Source organism: Brachyhypopomus gauderio, unplaced genomic scaffold (genome assembly GCF_052324685.1).
Source record: "Brachyhypopomus gauderio isolate BG-103 unplaced genomic scaffold, BGAUD_0.2 sc54, whole genome shotgun sequence".
Classification (NCBI taxonomy): Eukaryota; Metazoa; Chordata; class Actinopteri; order Gymnotiformes; family Hypopomidae; genus Brachyhypopomus; species Brachyhypopomus gauderio.
This window is the reverse complement of record NW_027506878.1, coordinates 20,001-36,287: the sequence shown is the minus strand read 5'-3', so window position 1 is coordinate 36,287 and position 16,287 is coordinate 20,001.

Here is a 16,287-nt window from a genome sequence, read left to right as displayed (position 1 = left end):
GGACACGCGCCGTTACTTCTCTTGGTCTACTACTACTTAGTCATTACAAATATAAATAAACGTTGTATTTACGTTAGTTAGCTATCTCAAATACGTCTTGCAGCTTTGTTTCGATTACAGCAGTTATATTAATTAACGTTGTGGGTTTAATTGCCTATATAGGTTTTCTTTGTCTTTTTAAACCGGCCAAGGTCTACAGTTGGCGATACTTAGCTGGCTACTTTACCTAGTGAGCTAGCTTGATAACTAGCTTGACAGTTGGGCTATCTAGCTAAAAACAGTTAGCAAAGCATAGCTCTTGTAACGTTTTAAAGTAGACATTTACATTTACATTTAGGGTATTTAGCAGACGCTCTTATCCAGTGCTTTGCTTCTGATCACAGAATACGTCCTAGGAAATAGTACAGATAGGCCAGAATTCAAGACACCATTGAGTCAGACTACTACTAAACTACAGGAGTCAATATCATTACCTAGTGTTTTACAAGTTAGACATTTGCCAAGAAGCACAATTTAACATTTAAAAGTCAAACACTGTACAGGATCAAAGTGGATGTAATCTACAGTATGTTTTAAGCTCTGTGTAATATGAAATATTGAGGAGATATTTTACATAGCGTCCAGGTGTGCCAGTGTTGACCACAGGTAAGCATTGTTCTTAATTTCATCTCGTAGGAACATGTTGTTGCTTCAACCATTAGCTCTACAATCAATGCCAAACTGACAGAACTAAGAGAAGAAAAATGGAGCAGCCTGAAGAAACATTAATGCTTTAAGACAGGGGTACTAAACTAAATTTGTCCGCGGTCCAATTTTGGCAGATACCTGTGACCTGAGGTCCGGTGCGGCGGGGGTGGCGAACGTAAGTTGTTGAGCGGGGGTGGCAAACGTAACACTCGTGACGGAGTGTTTTTTCAATAGCCCTGAAATAAATGCTCCGTTTTTTTTTTGGTCCGTATCCAGTTAATGAGGAATGAGACTGGGTCCGGATAGGATCGCGTTCGGGTCCGGATCCGGACTGCGGTCCGCCAGTTGAGTACCCCTGCTTTAAGATGAATACAAGCAGAGTGTTTATAATTTCATGCTATTACAATGTCAAAATATTGCAATTGGCTTTTATTGAGGAACCTATTGTTTTAGGAGTATTGTGAGAACATCAAACAGGCATAAATGGAAGCAACTTTAAAATTGGTTATCAAGTGTTATAAGTTGTCTCTTTCCAATAAATACTGCCTACATTCTCTGTGTGTACATAATGTAGCATTTGATCATATATTTTATATGGAACCAGTGCAGTAATTTGTTCTATAGTATAAAACATAAATGTATGCAAGATCAAACACTCAACATTCATCATCAAAAGATTTATAACATATTAAATCCGCTGTAAAATAATATATAAGTAGTATGAAGGGATCATATATGTATTTTGGTACAATCATATAAAATTCATGTACAACTTTTTAATGAAACAATAAGTAACACACATGCTTTGACACACTGTTAAAATATAAAATTTATATAGGAAATTACCTTGAGTCCCTTATATGTCATGTGTGTATTTTTGTATGAACGTGGCCATTATCATACACAAAAAACATGACTTGTGATGAACATATAAAAAACAGTATGTAGACATATCTGATTTAAGTAAGAAAGACATTTCTAGCCTTATAAGAATCACCGGAGTGTGCTGTCTTGCCATTTGCTGTTCTGTGAACAGAAGCAAAGTAAAGTGAGTAAGTGCATCTGCTAAATGCCCAAAATGTGAACATAAATGTGAATGTGAATGTAAATATAAACATAAATGTAAATATAAACATAAATGTGAATGTAAATATAAACATAAATGTAAATATAAACATAAATGTGAATGTAAATATAAACATAAATGTAAATATAAACATAAATGTGAATGTAAACATAAATGTAAATGTAAACATAAATGTAAATATAAACATAAATGTGAATGTAAATGTAAACATAAATGTAAATATAAACATAAATGTGAATGCAAATGTAAATACAAACATAAATGTAAATATAAACATAAATGTAAATATAAACATAAATGTGAATGTAAATGTAAACATAAATGTAAATATAAACATAAATGTAAATATAAACATAAATGTGAATATAAACATAAATGTGAATGTAAATGTAAACATAAATGTAAATATAAACATAAATGTAAATGTAAACATAAATGTAAATATAAACATAAATGTAAATGTAAATGTAAACATAAATGTAAATATAAACATAAATGTAAATGTGAAGGACATATCTTGTTACTCTTGTTGCATCGTTGCTCGTTTGCTGTGTCATGTTGGTGCTGCTCTCCCCATGCTGACTCCACTAGCGCTCGTGGGTGCCGGGACGCAGGTGACGGCAGGACGTTTGTTTAGTTTCACCGCTTGGTTTCGGGACTTTGTTTTCTGTATCAGCAGAGGCTCCAGACCAGATGGGGACAGAGTGACAGACATGTTCACGGGACAGGCAGGGGGGGGGGCAGATTGGGGCAGTGACAGACATGTTCATGAGACAGGCGGGGGGGGGGGGGGGGCAAACTGGGGACAGAGTGACATGCATGTTCACAGGACGGGGGGGGGGGGGGGGGGGCAAACTGGGGCTGTGACAGGCATGATCACAGGACAGACTGGGGCTGTGACAGACATTACGGGAAAGGCGGGGATACAGACGGGACAGTGACAGACATGATTATGGGACAAGAAGGGGGAACAGACGGGGGCAGTGACAGACATGATCAGGGCCGGAGTGGGACACTTTTTCAGCCCGGGAGTTTCATGCCCAAATCCGGCCCAAAATTATTTTCCCCTCCCAATCGGCCCAAACTAGAGATTGACATGAGCCGGCCCATCGGGAATCCTCCCGAAACTCCCGATTAGCCACTCCGGCTCTGGACATGATTATGGGACAGGAGGGGGGGACAGACTGGGGCAGTGACAGACATGATTATGGGACAGGAGGGGGGGACAGACTGGGGCAGTGACAGACATGATTATGGGACATGCGGAGTGGGACAGACTGGGGCTGTAACAGGCATGATCGCAGGACAGGCGGGGTGGGGGACAGACTGAGGACAGAGTGACATGCATGATCATGGGACAGGCGGAGTGGAGGACAGACTGGGTCTGTGACAGATATGATCATGGTATGATTATCAGGAAACACTTTTTCCATGAATTAATTTCCTTCCTTCAAGGACCACGTGCTCATATCCTGTCAGACTTTTGTCAGTTCTGCTGTGAAACTGCGGTATCTCTTGCGGTGACTGTATAGAAACACACCCCCCCCATCCCATAGCAGATGAGTCACAGATCATTATCCAGCCCTTCCAGCCTCTCTCGACCACAAACGAATGGGGGTATCTCTCTCTCCACACACCCAACGCTCTTCTGGCCCAGCATCCAAAGTGCCTGATGGTTTTGCTGAGAATGGGCAAAAGCAGGTTCGCCTAATCGCAGACTGGCAGTGTGTGTCAGAATTTGCAGTAGGTCCATCTCCTTGGACTTCGTGGTGTTACGCTTTTCCTTCCTCCCCATCACCGTCCACGAGGAACGATCTCCATGAGGTGTTAGCTCTACAGCTTAAGGGTGGAGAGATTGCAATGTCCTCTACAGACATTGTCTGGTGGCCACTACACCACTCCAACATGATGGGGAATTGATGGAGTTCTGCAATACCTGATGCAGCTCGATAATGAACAAAGTTGTTTGGTGCAGAGAAGGACCTGAGTTGGACAGAGTCCGAGCCCTTCAGAGTCAGATAGGGGGTGCAGACGCGGTGGCTGGAGTCTGAGTCCTTCAGAGCAGGTCAAACAGAGGTCAGATACTAGTGTTGAGAAGTGAAAATGCTTTAAGTGTTGCATACAAAACAAATCTCACCTCACTGTGGACAGGGAGCTCTATGGACAGGCATCAGTCACCGCTGAGATTAAATATTAGGGTCTGTTTTTCCGTGTCTTACATAGGTTATTGCAAGCACTGGGATACTAAAGAGCCACATAGCAGGGTTTCAAGCTCCTCACACCTGTGAGCTGTCTCTTTGAGTGCGGCGCAGAGGGAAGGTGATGTTCTGAAGTCTTCTGTGAGCAGAAAATGAGGAAAAGTTCAGTAGTCTCTTCAGTTTTGTTTCCCACATGGTTTGGGGCTTGGGGGGTGCTTTGGTGTTCATTTGGTGGACATTATGATTATTTGAAGGCCATCGACGTAAATGTATTGACATAAAGTAGTGAGGAGATAGACCTCGTTGATGTCAGACTAAGGCCTGCTCGACTAAAAACGGGGGGGGGGGGTGTTGGGGGTGCGATTCACATAATCATTCACATGAACAAAACATCCCACTTACGGACAGCTGGAATTCTTTACTTTTTGAATGATCATTTTGACTAGTGTTTTGGTCTCAGGAGGAACCGACCAATCAATGGTGTGTTTGCTGCAGTAACGAACCGTGACCATTAAACCTGGGCCCGCTCCCATCCCCCCCCCCCCCCCCCGAAAAAAATTGTTTCCTCTCCTAATTAACTGCAATAAAGAAAAAATATTGAGATGACAGTACTAGATAACTTCTTAAGCAAAATAAGATTCCAACAAAATAAGGTTCACAGCTCCGTGTTCCTCGGGAGCGGAATATGTAAACAACGTGCACGAGGACATCAAAGGAATTAATCGAAACTAGCTAGCGGTGGTGCTAACGACAGCTAGCGTCGCCACAGCGGGCGAAAATTATCATACAGTTAAGCCCGCCCACTAAGAGGGAAGATATGATTGGTCAATTTTGCTGTCATTTGAAACTGGCATTTCGCTGAATTTCTGGCCCTCTATAAAACAAACAGCGGGCCCACCAATCACCAACATTCTGCGGAGGCATCACAGTCCTGATAGAGGGATACACAGGCTCACAGGCTTCCACTTAACCCCTCACCTTCCAACACAGATTGAATAGACACGGTTGAATAATTTATTTGCTCATATTTTTGTAATTGTTTAGATGTCGATTGTCAAACTGTAAGTAGAGAAAATAAAATTGGATAAATTATATTATATATATTTATGTTTTAAGAATATTTTTAGGCCCTCTGAGAGGGCGTAGAGGGCCCTGACGGTTCCCCACTGGTTTGCTGTTACTGCTGGGTGCAACCTCTGGGGGGGATCAAATTAAATAAAATCAAATATATTTGTATAGCGCTTTTCACAACACATGTTGTCACAAAGCGCTTTACAGGATTTACAAGGTTAACAATACTATGGGGTATCATTGTGATATGGTGCAGTTAGCCCTCCACTAGGTGTCATGGCAGTGCTGATGGCCACTAAGTTTGGGCCGGGCGTGACCGGCCAGATGCAGCACCCAGCTTAAGGAGGCGACATAAACCCAGCTACATCATGCCAACGAGTCCAAAGGCAATACATGCAGTGAGAGTGAAGGCACCTTACATTGGTTCTCCGGCTCAGCACCATGATGCTAGAGGGGTGGATGATATTCATTTGCTGGGTTGCAGTGGACACAGCTCATTATTGTACATGAGTAGAAATATTAAAATCGGTTATATTAATTACGTTATGCTGGTGTAATGTAAGCAGGGTCTCATTTAAGAAAGGGAATTCAGAAATGTGTTTCCCAGTGTAAAGGACCTTTAAAGGAAAAGCTAAAAAAGAGGGGGTGGCCAGGGAAAGCTAGCATTGCAACAGAGACTTATGTGCTGTCCATCAAGAGAGAGAGAATCACCCGGCTGCGTGTGTGTGAGAGAACTTCTCAGGTTTCATGGAAACAACACACAAGAGGAAGTGAGAATGGATCCAAGAGGGGAAAGTCATCACTTTTGATGTAAAAAATGCTCTGTGTGTGTGTGTGTGTGTGTGTGCGCGCGCGATCTGGACAAAGCACGTTTTATATGATTTATGCATATGCGTGCTATGCATGTTTTATTTAATTGCATGCAAGTAGAATATATGCAGATTTAGATTAAATCAGATTAGATAGGATGTTATTTATCCCTTCCCTCAGGATATTACATATATTAAGTGTGTAGCCATTTGTGTATATCTTGTTTGTGTGTGTGTGTGCGTGTGGTGAATCCTGGAAGTCGCCTTAGCCCACGCTTTTACCACTGCCCACCAACTGCCTCCACCCACATCCTCGGGTTTGGGGATTACCAGGAAGAAAGTCGCTGTTTGATGAGCTTGCTAGGATTCCCGCTTGATCAGAATCACTTCCCAGGAACAGGAAGGCTCTCGCACTACTGTACTCCTCCTAGTTCTGCACGAGACAGTGTTGTAATCAGATTATCATCAGATTATCATGAATTAAATTATTTTTATCAGTCATTTGTACAGGCATTTTATGAGTTTATGGTATGTTTATGGTAATGTTAATGTTTTGCCTTTATTTTTGTTTTTCGTTATGATTATATTCACACCTCTAGATTAGTTGTATTGTATTTATTTTGTGTTTATTTACTTTGGTGAAAATATGCCATTGTTGAAACATTCGTTTAGTCTATGAAGATTGTTTATAACAAGCTTTTGAATGTGTTTATGGCATTCATGTTTCGAGAATAAAAGATTTTAAATATATTGACAATAGAAAGGAAGCAGATGGTGAGGTTGATGATGGTGAGGATGATGATGGTGAGATTGAAAATCACCTCCCTGTCCTGTTGTCACACTGTTTACCTCAATATAAAACTTTTTTTTATTACCAATCAGAGATTGTGATGGTGTGTGGGTGTTGGTGGAGGCTCTGAAGGAGGTGATGTTTGTGTGTGTGTGTGTGTGTGTGTGTGTGTGTGTGTGTAAGAATGCACAAAAAAGGAACTGGAAAAAAAGGAAGTTTTGTACTGTTCTGCAGCACCACCGCCATCTCACTTCTGTTTGCAAACATCCGACTGTATTCCTGTATTTCTACAGTACGTTCAAACGGCACACTACACCACTACTGATGCATGTCCCACCATTAGCGCATGGCCCAGTACAAACCCCTCCACAGTGTTAGCGGACCCCTGAATGCACTGAAGAACGGTTCGGTTTCAGAGTGTTGTCTCTGTGGCACGGGAGGGAACTCATCACAGAGAGTAAAACAAAAAGCAAAACAACTGTTTGCAGTTTTAGGGAGTCCCTGGGGGAAAGTGATCAAGTGAGATTGAAAGTGCTTCAGGTTTACTCAGCAGGACGGGGACTCTCCGAGGAGGGACTGATCATCAATCACAGTCTCCGTACATTCTCAATTTCATTTGTTGATGGGTTGCAAAGTTGTAGTGGCTACACACAAAACAAGCAAGCCCTTTCAACCCATTGGCCCATTCAGACAGTTCTATGGCCTTGAACTTATTTTGACAAACCAATCTACAAGTACTGTAAAGGTCCAGCCCATGTCCACACCAGCAGAGTCCAACCCAAGGCCTGAAAACTGCAATACTGCACAGCTTAATGTTTCTCCACTCGTGAGTAAACTGGAGCCCTGTGACCCATGGGTTCCCAGCCAGGTTCTAGACCTCCACATTCTGAACAGCCAGAGAAGTTCTAGAACACCACATTCTGAACGACCAGAGAGGTTCTAGAACACCACATTCTGAACAGCCAGAGAGGTTCTAGACCTCCACATTCTGAACAGTCAGAGAGGTTCTAGAACACACTCCTCCAGGTCACCAACAACCAAAACTAGTTGGATGCTGTTTATTCAGAATGTAAAACATAAACATTCATTGAAATGAGGTGAAAGGAGTGTCCGCAGGGAGCCTCTCCAGTGGAGACGTGGCTGCCGCATCCAGAGTGGCTCCATCCAGAGCCTGAAGGACACTGGGGTGTTCGCTCCTGTTTGTTTTCTGAAGAACAGATGTGTTGGCTAAGATGAGGGGTGAAGGGGAAATGCTGTTTGAAACATGCCCAAAAAATTCCACCATACCGAAAATCACCAAGTTTAGAACAATACACAATGCGGAAAATAAAACAGATATGCAAATATAGGTTTCAGAGGAAAAACTTAAAATTCTCTATATATGTATGGCAAAATGCCATCAAAATGCCCAAAATGCTAACTGTCCAAACGTTATGTTTGGCTTCGTGTTAGGTGTGATATGATATGAGGGAATGACCCAGCACGTCTTCTTCCCTCTTCACCAGGACTCAGAGGGCAACTGTGCCTTGTTCTGCATCTTGGTGGAGTTTTTGGACAGTTTTACTTGGAATCTTTAAGGTGTGCAAATCAGGTTAGTGCAAATAACCAAAGTAGCACCCAATCAGCTAATCATTACAGAAGTGCTGATATATACGCTATAATAGCCTTGGTAGCCCACAACGCTAAGATCACCACCGAAGCAAACCCAGGCGATGTTACCGTTTCTCCATGCATGGCAAGAGATGGGAATTGCCGGTGAAGAACCTATTCTTCGAACTATCTCCCAGTCCTCCCAGTGTCCAGGCCACAATATGCTCAGCAGTTAGACTAATTTGACCATCTCAAGAAATTGGACAAGAGATGGTTTTTTTTTATCCCAAGCAAGAATCTCTCTCCTGTTGTGTACACATTTGAGCACTTTGACCACTTGACACATCCAGCATCTCTTCAGCACGTCCAGCATCTCTCCAGCATGTCCAGCATCTCTTCAGCACGTCCAGCATCTCTCCAGCACGTCCAGCATCTCTCCAGCACATCCAGCATCTCTTCAGCACGTCCTGCATCTCTCCAGCACGTCCAGCATCTCTCCAGCACGTCCAGCATCTCTCCAGTACGTCCAGCATCTCTCCAGCACCTCTCCAGCATCTTTCCAGCACGTCCAGCATCTCTCCAGCACGTCCAGCATCTCTTCAGCACGTCCAGCATCTCATCAGCACGTCCAGCATCTCATCAGCACATCCAGCATCTCTTCAGCACGTCCAGCATCTCTCCAGCACGTCCAGCATCTCAACAGCACGTCCAGCATCTCATCAGCACGTCCAGCATCTCTTCAGCACGTCCTGCATCTCATCAGCATGTCCTGCATCTCATCAGCACGTCCTGCATCTCTTCAGCACGTCCTGCATCTCTCCAGCACGTCCAGCATCTCTCCAGCACGTCCAGCATCTCATCAGCACGTCCAGCATCTCATCAGCACGTCCAGCATCTCTTCAGCATGTCCAGCATCTCTTCAGCACGTCCAGCATCTCTCCAGCACGTCCAGCATCTCATCAGTACGTCCAGCATCTCTTCAGCACATCCAGCATCTCTTCAGCACGTCCAGCATCTCATCAGTACGTCCAGCATCTCTCCAGCACGTCCTGCATCTCTTCAGCACGTCCTGCATCTCTTCAGCACGTCCTGCATCTCTTCAGCATGTCCTGACACTGAGCACACTGAAAAAGGCCTTGCTATGCTTAGCAGGTTATCTGCTTTCCAGATTGGACTAATGTTTTATAGTCATTTCTCCTTGGGTTTTTCTGAATTGATTGTCAGCTTGTGTTGATAAATGAAACATTTTTTTCCCACAGAACTGACAGGGATCTTGGGAGTAGCACTTCTTACACCCTGGATGCTTACACTTATCATGGGGAGCTAGGGATATCAGAGCAGTGAGAACCAGAGAACCTTGGAGATCATTTGTTCCCAAATAGAAGATACTTACACTTCAGACAGATTAGCAGTGCTGGCCTGCCATTTTTTCAGTTGAATCGCTGACTTGTTTCATTGTTTCAGTGGAGTCCTTTCAGGAATGATTCAACTTCAATTACTAAACTTATTATAAATACATTACAGTCAATGGCAATTATCTTTATTGTGCAAAAAAAACCTAAATAACTCACATTCTGGCCAGTCTATTTCTTCCACTTTGGGTTTCTCACTTCTCCAGGTGGTTCAACTTTGTAGTAAACCTAAACGTCCACCAGACATCTTTCACTTCCTTATACGCTGATGCCCACAAAAGCAATATGCTCACCTGCAGTGATTGCCGGTCTCACTGGCATGTACACTGGTGTGCTTCCACAGCCCCCAGACACCACACCGAGCTCGTGGAGGGCTGGATAGTTCATTGAACAGCTGGATCAGAGAGGAAGGAAAATGGATAAGAAGGATATTTTGTTTGCTAATAAACATGTTTTTATTGAGTTCTGTCAAACTGGGAGAGATAATTAAATGCTCTAAAGAAGAAGGACAGATGCATCACAGAGGCTCCATAAATGTGAATCACGGCTTCATAAATACTCAGCACAGCACGCATGTCTCCTCTTCCTCATCTTCCTCTTCCTCCCTTTTTCCTATTCCCCCCCCTCCCCCCATAATATACTGACACAATTAGGGATACTAAGGACAGGAAAATACTTAACATTTAATATAGGTAACTTGTTTTAGTTAATAAAACAAAAGACACTTTGTTCCTAATGACAGAAAATGTTCAGGCTTACAGTTTTGACACAATGATTAGATAAATCAGGTATTTTGAAAAACAAATAAATAGAATAGAGTAAATAAATTAATTAATAAATACATAATTAAATGAAAGTAAATATTACAAAGCAATTTTACTACAAATACATTTGAAAACATGGTGCAGTACCAACAGGCTTGACTAATGCAGCCAAAATACCTTTCACCTTTCACCATTCACTTTTCACCTTTCAGTTTTAATGCTGATTTCTTTTCAATGAACAAGCTGTAGCAATATTTATTTAAAAATTATGAATTATTATTGACAAAGCAGCACCCTAAAATCTAGGGAAATAAATGTTTAGTAACTGGTGAAATAACGTTAAATCAGTCTCATTACCAAAATGTGAAGTTCTCAATCTGTGCAGTGACCTAATACCTTGGATCTAATATGTATTTACCACCACAACCAATTTAATGAATAAATGCCAGAATTTTTTGAATGATAAATTTCAAAATTATTTGCTACAATGGATCATTTTTGTAGAGGACAAATAGGCTAACTAGAGTAAACAAAGTAAATTAATAAACAACAACAATTTAGCTATTAAAAGCATATTAGAAGACTTGAGTTCTTAAAGAAACTGATGTTTCTGAGTTGGTGAGAGCCAATCAGACTGATGTTTCTGAGCTGATGAGTGCTAATAATAGCCAGTGGTCATATAAGATTACCGTATCCTTGGAATGTCTTCTGAGGTTAAGATCGTGAGTCCAGTGCTGTCTACAGCATATGCCAATATGCATATTATAGTGTCGTGTGCAGCTATACAAGTACATGCTTATACGTTAGCTACGTGCTAATCTACACATGAAATGTTTTCTGTAACCTGCTCTCACCACAGCATCATGACTAGACTCAATAGACGCAATCAGCGGTGATCTGTCTCAGCTGTTGGTATGGCTTCTTAAGGAAGCCTGTGGAGACTACTGATTCATTTTGGTCTCATGCCGTTACGCTCTCAGCCTTTCTCTATGCCTTACCAGTTGTGTTTACGCAGTGAATGTGTCTCGCCACCTTATTCTCTCTCTCTCTCTCTCTCTCTCTCTCTCTCTCTCTCTCGCTATCTCTTGTTCTCTCTCTCTTCTCTACCTCTTACTATTACTTATTCGAGAGTCTATCTCCTGCGCCGCTTACTGCAGGGTTGCCAACTCTCACGCAATGAGCGTTAGACACACGCATTTGACTGTCTTCACACGCCATTCATCCGATTTCTCACACTGAAAAAAATCTAGTTTACCTCCAAGGCCAACATTTGACACACACACACCAACACTACACCCCCCCCCCCCCCCCCCCCCAAAAAAATCTAATCTCACTCCAAGTGATTTTGAAAAGTTGCCAACCCTGTTACTGGCCCATCTCAAGTTTTCCTCCAACTATTTCTCTTCCTATCAGTTACTTTGTTATTTTAGGAAGGGTTTTTGTTGTGGCGTTCGCCTGCTGTTTGTTACTTCCCCTGGCATCCCCAGTTTCATTTTTACGCGTTGAGTTTTTCCTCGTCCTTTTAGTTGCTTCTGTTATTTAGTTGTCTCTGTTATTTAGTTGTCTCTGTTATTTTCCTCCCATGTTCTACTCGCAGTTTTGTTCTACTCGCATGTTGAGTATTTTTCCACGTTGGTTTTGTGTTGGCTTTTCCTCCGTGTTTAATATGGTTTTGTTGTCTATGCGTCGAGTTTCTACCGCATCTGTTGGGTTTTGTTTTTGTTACTGAGTGTATGCAGAGTGGTTTGCTGTTGCGCTATCTGCTTGCTCGCGTGTATTTATTCCATACACACAGTTAGATATAATGCTTATAGTTATAAGCATTTATCCCTATTGGTTTCTACTGGCATTTGGGTTCACTTCTCCCTTCGTTTTCTGATGCGGTGTGCACCGGCCTGTACACCCCTCCTTACAAATAGAATAGAATGGAATATCAGAGTGGATGCAAGAAAGTCATTTTCTATAATCCACTATAGACCACAACACATTTCTGCAGATATTTAAGGATCTTTTCATGGGACAACACTGACAAAATGACATTATGACACAATGAAAAGTAGTCTGAGTGCAGCTTATATAAGGGTGTAAATTTATTCTTCCCTCAAAATAACACAATATACAGCCATTATTGTCTAAAACACCGGCAACAAAAGTGACCACACCCCTAACAGACCACACCCCTAAGAGACTACACCCCTAAATGTCCAAGGGGTTTAGGGGCAGTCATGGCCTAGAGGTAGGGAACTGGTGTTGTAACTGGAGGGAACTGGTGTTGCTGCCCACCGCTCTGGGCACGTGTGATCCACAGCCCCCTAGTAATCACTAGTGTGTGTTTGTGTGTGTTGTAACTGCACAGATGGGTTAAAAGACAAATTGTTGCGCTACATGAAGATGCCAACAACCTGAAACTGAGCTGCAGCACAGTGGCCAAGGTCACCCAACATTTTAAAAGAGCAGGGTCTACTCAGAACAGACCTCACATTGGTCGTCCAATGAAGCTGAGCGCACGTGTCCAGCGTCACATCCGAATGCCGTCTTTGAAGAACGGTGCAGGAGTGATGTCAGCATTGCAGCAGAGATTGAAGAGGTGGGGGTCAGCCTGTCAGTGCTCAGACCATACGCTGCACACTACATCACATTGGTCTGCATGGCTGTCACCCCAGATGAAGCCTCTTCTGAAGTCTGTACACAAGAAAGCCCAGAAAGAGTTTGCTGAAGACACGTCAACAAAGGACATGGGTTACTGGAACCATGTCCTATGGTCTGATGAGACCAAGATTAGTTAGTTTGGTTCAGATGGTCTCAAGCATGTGTGGCGGTGAGGAGTACAAAGATAAGTGTGTCATGCCTACAGACCTTCATGGTGGTGTGAGTGCCCTGGTCTGGAGCTGCATGAGTGCAGCAGGTGTTGGGGATTTAATTTCATTGAGGGACACATGAACTCCAATATGTACTGTGAAACACTGAAGCAGAGCATGATCCCCTATCTCTGGAAACTGGGTCGCAGGGCAGTGATCCAGCATGACAATGACCCCAAACACACCTCTAAGATGACCTCTGCTTTACTGAAGAGGCTGAGGGTAAAGGTGATGGACTGGCCAAGCATGTCTCCAGACCCAAACCCAATAGAACATCTCTGGGGCATCTTCAAGCAGAAGGTGGAGGAGTGCAAAGTCTCAAATATGCGCCAGCTTCGTGATGTAGTCATGGAGGAGTGGAAAAGGATTCCAGTGGCAGCCTGTGAAGCTCTGGTGAAGTCCATGACCAGGAGAGTTATGACAGTTCTGGAAAATAACAGTGGCCACACAAAACAATAGCATTTCAGGAACTTTCACTAAGGGGTGTACTCTCTTTTGTTGCTGATGGTTTAGACATTAATGGCTGTATATTGAGTTATTTTGCTCAATATATATTTGCTCAAAATATATTATACAAGGTGCACACAGACTACTTTTCATTGTGTCAAAGTGTCATTTTGTCAATATTGTCCCACTAAAAGATACTTAAATATCTGCAGGTGTGACGCGGGGACAGAGGCTGCCGAAGGCAAGGGTTGCATAGTACAGTCTTTATTCTCCATACTCAACAATAAAGAGTGACACAGAAATAGTATGCACTGGGATACAGCAATACAGTGTAGATGTCATAGGATCCCAAACACACAGGGAGTGAGCAGGTCCAGCACTGAGCAGGTCCAGCACTGAGCAGTCAACCGGGATGAATGTGCAGCACTGGACAGAACGACCTGTGGGCTTAAAAAGGTGCACAACATAACAGGACACGTGCTAGTACTGAGGTGATTGGGACCTGGGGCATAGTTTGGTGCTCGGGGGTGTGTGCTGTGAGGATGTGAGTAGAAGCATGCGCCCTCTGGTGGCGACTTGGCCTCCCCACCCCCTTGGGCTCCCCATACTTGGCCTCCCCATACTTTTGTGATACACTGTATTCTTAGCAGTATAAATCAATTCAGTTAAATAATGCTTATGCCTTATAATAGAGGCATTACTGCAACGAACCAGTTTTTTATGCACTAATTTAAGTAAAAAAAAAAAACAGATTTTTTCGTTTTTTAACCACCTTTTCATTTCTATTTTTCCTCATGTAAACGTTAGTGCATTGGCAATAAACAATGTGAGTAAAATATTTGTAACGATTTTTTGAAAATACAAATAAGACAAAGATGGCAGTATTGTACAGTAATCTAATGCTAAGCGGTTAGTTTCCTTTTATGGTTTCGCTGTGACGTAAGGGCATCCCCCTGTACGACGTAATAATGAGACTCCAGAACGCGTCCGTAGTGACGAGAACCCTCAACTGAGAAGAAACCCCCCCCCCCCCTCCCCGCTACATAGTGTAGAGAAAACCACTGAAACTAATATACGAAACCATACATGTGCAACTATAATAATAATAATAATAATTATTATTATTATTATTATTATTATTATTATTATTATTATGTACTCACGCCATAATAACCAATTGTTAAGGAAAAAAACAAAGTTAGGCTATTATGATTTACAAGGTTAGATTTTCTATTTTGCTGTTCATATCCATTTATATATTACACTCTTACTGGTGATGTATATATATTTTCTTAAATTATTTAAAATCAGTGGTAGTGACTTACGTGGTAGTGAATTATGAATTAACGAGTAAGGGAAAAACCCGCGTGGAAACCGAAACGACCCGAGACACTTATAAGCCTGGTCCAGAATGTCATTTGTCATTAACAACGAGGATCAGCACACAGATTGCAACAGACCTCATTTGTACATTTCACGTTTATTCTGCGTTCAAGGTATGTTCCTTTACATTACTGACTCTGACACCATCACGGCTGCTGAGACAGGTGAACCGAGGCTTGAGATCTAACAATGTTTTCTGTTTTTTTTTAAATATCATGGAATAGCTTGTACTTACTGTAACTATGCATATCGTATATTAGTGTAAACCACAAATGGTGAATGTTGAATAATTGGCGTTGAATGTGCTGGAGAGAAGAATGTGCATTAAATTCAGCTGTCATGCAAAATGCGTCCCCCATTGGGCACGCGCGTTCTCTGACAAGATATTAGCGCGGGACCATAAGAAAACGTTTAACTAAAGGTTTCATGGCTGTGTTCGTGATTCTTATTGGCGCATATAGGCCTATACACACGGACGTAATTTGGGGGGGGGGGGGGGGCTAATTTGTGTGTCCCCTGCACTTTTCAAAAGCCGGTTTTGGTAAACCCCGCGACCCAGTTCTCAAGCCATTTGTGTGTGTCCCCCCACCTATGAAATCAACATTTCGTCCATGCCTATACACGATGTATCATCATTATGGTGTAAAGTATATTTGTAGTACAATGTATTTCTAAATATTTTGATGTAAAATAATATGTTTATCAAAAAAAAAAAAAAAACAGTTGTGTCGTTTAATGCCGTTTTATTTCTCGGCATCATAACATGAGTAACACAGCCTCACGCCCAGGATAAAACAGACGGACATTTGTAAGTTTACTTTGGTTTACGTTTAATTAGGTTTTAGAAATGTTTCTATCACGTGTTTCAGTTTTGCTATAAGTATATATTGTTCACAAACAAGGCTCTTATTACAATCAATACATGTACTCACGTACTTCTAAAATGTGCAATGTATGAGTTTTGCCGATATTCGTCCTCAGACGTCCTGCTGTAGTCTAACACACTTCAGTGTCCTGCTGTAGTTGATACATGTCCGTATTCTGAAAAAAATAATGGTTGATAGAGAAATTCTGAAAACATATTAGGATTCTGCGTGCTAGATACACCACAAACTGGGATTTTTTAAAGCATTTGACTGCTTTAAAAAGCATGATATCAATTAGTACTTAATTAACAAAACAAAGACAAAT